This window comes from Oncorhynchus mykiss, chromosome 6, assembly GCF_057628025.1.
Source record: "Oncorhynchus mykiss isolate SJ-2025 chromosome 6, ASM5762802v1, whole genome shotgun sequence".
Taxonomy (NCBI): Eukaryota; Metazoa; Chordata; class Actinopteri; order Salmoniformes; family Salmonidae; genus Oncorhynchus; species Oncorhynchus mykiss.
This window is the reverse complement of record NC_143027.1, coordinates 47,190,001-47,196,360: the sequence shown is the minus strand read 5'-3', so window position 1 is coordinate 47,196,360 and position 6,360 is coordinate 47,190,001.

Here is a 6,360-nt window from a genome sequence, read left to right as displayed (position 1 = left end):
AAGGTCGCAAAGTTCAAGGGGGCCAAATACTTTCGCAAGGCACTGTAGCTGTGATCAGTGTGACAAGAGATACTCTGATAAAAGGTCTCTGATCAAACATCAGAAAATACATACATACATATGAAGGAGTTGTTGTTGTTTGAATAAATGTCACAATGTAGAACCCTAAACATTTTTGTAGAACCCTAAACGTTTGCCCCATTCAATTGATTTCAGCGTGATATGGATATTAGCCCCAGGGGAAAAATCCAGGCTCTGAATTGAAGGAGTACTATTAATGTGATTTAACAAAAAGGGACTAACACAAAAAGAGCTGTGTTACACTTACCATGTTGGTGACCCACTTGAATTAAAATGCAACACTTCAAAATGTAGCGATTTGTTTTCTACAAATTGTCCTCTAACCAGGGATGTACACATTACTCCCATATTCCGTGGGGTTTTGAGCTGTTAGTTTTAACAGGACGTGCAACCTCATCTCCCTCCTCTCGGCACAATTGATTTCAACATGATATCGATGAGTGATGACAAATAAGTGTTGCGTTCCTTTATTTAGCGACCCTTAAATGTAAATGCATCTCTCAAAAATGTAGCTGACTGTCTTCTGCAGGTTGTCCTCTAACCAGTGAGGTAAAAGATATCTCCTTTTTTAGTTGTGTTAGTTTCAACAGCACGAACAACCTGATTCCCCCCTAATTGATATCTGTGATTTATTGCTACTTGTGCAGTTTATAAGGTGGTTGTTTAAGTAATAAGTAATATGATTATTGTGGCAGATGTTTGTGTATATAGTACATTTTACGTTTAGGTTTTCAATTTATCACAAACTGTTTCTGCGATTTAATTTCAACGTACTTGCAGCCTATACACATGGATGCAGTATAATAAATTGATCTATAATCAATTTTATTAACAATCCTAATAAATTGAGTCATAAATATCAAATATATTTGTTGTCCTAAGGGGAAGGAGTTACAGTCTTTCCATTTATGTTCCATTTAGGTTTTTCCATTTAATGTTTCGAGGTTGGACTTTACCACGTATAGCTCGTCAGTATGTATAGCTCGTCAGCACGTATACCTCGTTAGCACGTATAGCTCGTCAGCACTAGGACGCATTGATTGGTGTCACCTCATTAGTCAGTATGTGTTACACCTGTGCTGGCTTGTCCATCTCGTCATTGGGAAGGTGTTTCACCTGAGCTGGTCCAGGTTCAATTTAAAAGTGTCTGGGCCAGTGCTCCAGTTGTTTTGATAGATGTGGAGAGTCAACACCTTTTTGGTTTGTGTCCTGTCTTTAAGTTTGATGTGGGTTTTTCTTTTGTTTGCCTCTTCTTGGGCAGATTTAGTGGGTCTCATGGTGGGTGTCTATTAGGTCGCAGTTTTTGTAACTAGTCAACTTTCAGTGGACACACACATAGGAGAGCCCCTCCTATAAAACAGGCTTATATTTTGAGTTGGATATTTTAATCAATGGCATTTCCTTAGGGTGCCCATTAGTCTTTCAGTTGTTAATCTTCTGTTTTATCCTCTTATGTTTGTTGTGTACTAAATATTTGTTTATTTAAATTTTTTAAATGTATTTACCTGTGAAGCCATTGTGTTGCATCCATGTCTGAAATGTGCTGTATAAATAAAGCTTGATTTGACTTGAACATATGCAAAACTAATGAACCCAATGACCGACCAATCAACAGACTCTTGGTCCCTCTTAGTATCCCCCAAGTCCCTTCGAACTAGACCAGGTACTGTTTTACAGCTGCTCTCTCTTCCTCAATGTCATGAACTAGACCAGGTACTGTGTTACAGCTGCTCTCTCCTCAATGTCATGTACTAGACCAGGTACTGTGTTACAGCTGCTCTCTCCTCAATGCCATGAACTAGACCAGGTACTGTGTTACAGCTGCTCTCTCCTCAATGCCATGAACTAGACCAGGTACTGTGTTACAGCTGCTCTCTCCTCCTCAATGTCATGAACTAGACCTGGTACTGTGTTACAGCTGCTCTATCCTCAATGTCATGTACTAGACCAGGTACTGTGTTACAGCTGCTCTCTCCTCAATGTCATGAACTAGACCAGGTACTGTGTTACAGCTGCTCTCCTCCTCAATGTCATGTACTAGATCAGGTACTGTGTTACAGCTGCTATGTCCTCCTCAATGTCATGAACTAGACCAGGTACTGTGTTACAGCTGCTCTGTCCTCCTCAATGTCATGTACTAGAACAGGTACTGTGTTGAAGCTGCTCTCCTCCTCAATGCCATGTACTAGACCAGGTACTGTGTTGAAGTTGCTCTCTCCTCAATGCCATGAACTAGACCAGGTACTGTGTTACAGCTGCTCTCTCCTCAATGCCATGAACTAGACCAGGTACTGTGTTACAGCTGCTCTCTCCTCAATGTCATGAACTAGACCAGGTACTGTGTTACAGCTGCTCTCCACCTCAATGGCATGTACTAGATCAGGTACTGTGTTACAGCTGCTCTCTCCTCAATGCCATGTACTAGACCAGGTACACACAGAGAAGGAGACACACACACACACACACAGAGACAGACACAGAGAGAGTGAAACACAGAGAGAGACACACACAGAGCGAGAGAGACACACACAGAGGGAGATACACACTCATACAGAGAGACACACATGCAGGGAGAGAGAGAGACACAGAGAGAGAGAGAAACAGAGAGAGAGAGAAACACAGAGAGAGGCACACACACAGAGAAAGAGAGAGAGACATACATAGAGAGAGAGATAAACAGAGAGAGAGAGAGAGAGAGAGAAACACAGATAGAGACACACATACAGAGAGAAACACATGCAGACACACATAGAGAGAGACAGAGAGAGAGACACACAGAGAGAGTCTCACACACAGAGACACACAAAGATAGAGAAAACACGGATAGAGACACACACATTTATTTATTTATTTATTTATTTATCCGTTATTTTACCAGGTAAGTTGACTGAGAACACGTTCTCATTTGCAGCAACGACCTGGGGAATAGTTACAGGGGAGAGGAGGGGGATGAATGAGCCAATTGTAAACTGGGGATTATTAGGTGACCGTGATGGTTTGAGGGTCAGATTGGGAATTTAGCCAGGACACCGGGGTTAACACCCCTACTCTTACGATAAGTGCCATGGGATCTTTAATGACCTCAGAGAGTCAGGACACCCGTTTAACGTCCCATCCGAGAGACGGCACCCTACACAGGGCAGTGTCCCCAATCACTGCCCTGGGGCATTGGGATATTTTTTAGACCAGTGGAAAGAGTGCCTCCTACTGGCCCTCCAACACCACTTCCAGCAGCATCTGGTCTCCCATCCAAGGACTGACCAGGACCAACCCTGCTTAGCTTCAGAAGCAAGCCAGCAGTGGTACGCAGGGTGGTATAGAGAGAGAAAGAGACACATACAGAGAGACACACACACACAAACCGAGAGGGAGTTAGACACTTACAGGGAGAGAGACACACACAGAGAGAGAGAGAGACACACACAGAGAGAGTGAGGCAGAGAGAGAGACACACACAGAGAGACACACACAGAGAGAGAAAACACACAGGGAGAAAGGCACACAGAGAGACAGAGAAAGAGAGAGAGACACACACATAGAGAGATATTACAGAGAGAGACACACAGAGAGAAACACACACACAGAGAGAGAAAAACAGAGAGAGAGAGACACACACTGAGAGAGAGAAACACAGAGAGAGAGACCCACACACAGAGAGAGAGAGACACACAGAGAGAGAGACACCCAGAGAGAGAGACACACACAGAGAGAGAGAGAGATAGAGACAGAGAGAGAGACAAAGAGAGAGAGAGAGAGACAGAGAAAGAGAGTCACACAGAGATACAGAGAGAGAGACACACACACAGATACAGAGAGAGAGACACACAGAGATAACACACACCCACAGAGAGAGACACAGAGACAGAGACACACACAGAGAGAGCGAGAGATACAGAGAGAGAGAGACTCACACACAGAGAGAGACACACACAGAGCGAGTAACAAAGATAGAGACACACACATACAGAGAGACACACATGCAGAGAGAGAGAGGGGAGAGAGAGAGACAGAGAGAGAGACAGAGAGAGCGAGACAAACATAAAGAGACACATACAGAGAGAGAGACACACAGAGATAAACACACACACAGAGAGACACACAGAGAGAGAGACACACACACAGAGAGAGATACAGAGAGAGAGAGACACACACAGAGAGAGAGACACAGAGAGAGACACACACAGAGAGAGACACTCAGAGAAAGAGACTCACACACAGAGAGAGAAACACAGACAGAGACACACATACAGAGAAACACACATGCAGAGCGAGAGATAGAGAGAGAGAGACAGAGAGGGAGAGACACACACATAGAGACACACAAAAAGAGAGACACACAGAGAGATACACAAACGCAGAGAGAAACACACAGAGAGAGAGACACACACACAGAGAGAGACACACACACAGACGGAAACACAGAGCGAGTGAAACACAGAGAGAGAGACACACACACACAGAGAGAGAGAGAGACACACACATAGAGACACACAAAGAGAGAGACACACAGAGAGATAAACACACGCAGAGAGAAACACACAGAGAGAAAGACACACACACACACACAGAGAGACACACACAGAGAGAGTGAAACACAGAGAGAGAGACACACACACACACACAGAGAGACACACACAGAGAGAGAGACACACACACACAGAGAGAGACACACAGAGAGAGATACACAGAGAAAGAGAATCACACAGAGAGAGAGAGAAATACATATAGAGACACACACATGCAGTGAGACACACATGCAGAGAGAGAGAGAGAGAGACACAGAAATAAACACACACACAGAGAGAGTCACACAGAGAGAGAGACACACACACACAGAGAGACAGACACAGAGAGAGTGAAACACAGGGAGAGGCAAACACACACACAGAGAGAGACACAAACACAGAGAGAGAGACACGCACAGAGAGAGATACACAGAGAGAGAGAGAGAGAGAGAGACACACACAGAGAGAGACAAACACAGAGAGACTGAGACACAGAGAGAGACACACAAACACACAAAGGGAGAGAGAGACACAGAGAGGGAGAATCACATGGAGAGAGAGAGAAACACAGATAGAGACACACACATACATTGAGACACACATGCAGAGAGAGAGAGAGAGAGAGAGAGAGAGAGAGAGAGAGAGAGAGAGATAGAGGGATAGAGAGAAAGAGAGGGAGAGATAGAGAGAGAGAGAAAGACACACACACAGAGATAAACACACACAGAGAGAGCCAAACAGAAATAGAGACACACACACACACACAGAGACAGACACAGAGAGAGTGAAACACAGAGAGAGGCACACACACACAGAGAGAGAGAGAGACACGCACAGAGAGAGATACACAGAGAGAGAGAGAGACACGCAGGGAGAGACAAACACAGAGAGACTGAGACACAGAGAGAGACACAAACACACACAGAGAGAAAGAGAGAGAGAGACACAGAGAGAGAGACACACACAGAGAGAGATACAGAGAGAGAGAGAGAGAGAGAGACACACACACAGAGAGAGACACACACACACAGAGAAACATAGATAGAGACACACATATGCAGAGAGAGAGAGATTGAGAGAGAGACACACATAGAGAGACACAGAGAGAGAGACACACACAGAGATAAACACACACACACACACACAGAGATACACAGAGAGACAGAGAAAGAGAGAGAGAGAGAGAGAGAGAGACATACACATAGAGAGACACAGAGAGAGAGAGAGAGAGAGAGAGAGAGAGAGAGAGAGAGAGAGAGAGAGAGAGAGAGAGACAGGGAGAGACACACACACACAGAGACACACATGCAGGGAGAGAGAGAGACACACACATAGAGAGATACACACAGAGAGAGAGAAACACAGATAGAGACACACACATACAGAGAGACACACATGCAGAGAGAGAGAGAGAGAGAGAGAGACATAGAGAGACACACAGAATGAGAGACACACAGAGAGATATACAGAGAGAGAGAGACACACACAGAGAGAGACAGACGCAGAGAGAGTGAAACACAGAGAGAGTCACACATGCAAACACACACAGCGAGAGAGATACACACACAGAGAGAGAGATACACACAGAGAGAGAGAAACACAGATAGAGACACACACACACATACAGAGACACACACATGCAGAGAGAGAGAGAGAGAGAGCAAAATCATGAACCAATCAAAGGAATCATATTTACAATACTGGAAAAACGAAACAAAATCCCAAAGCCGACTAAATTGCTATCTTACCCTAAACAGAGAATATGAATTGGCTG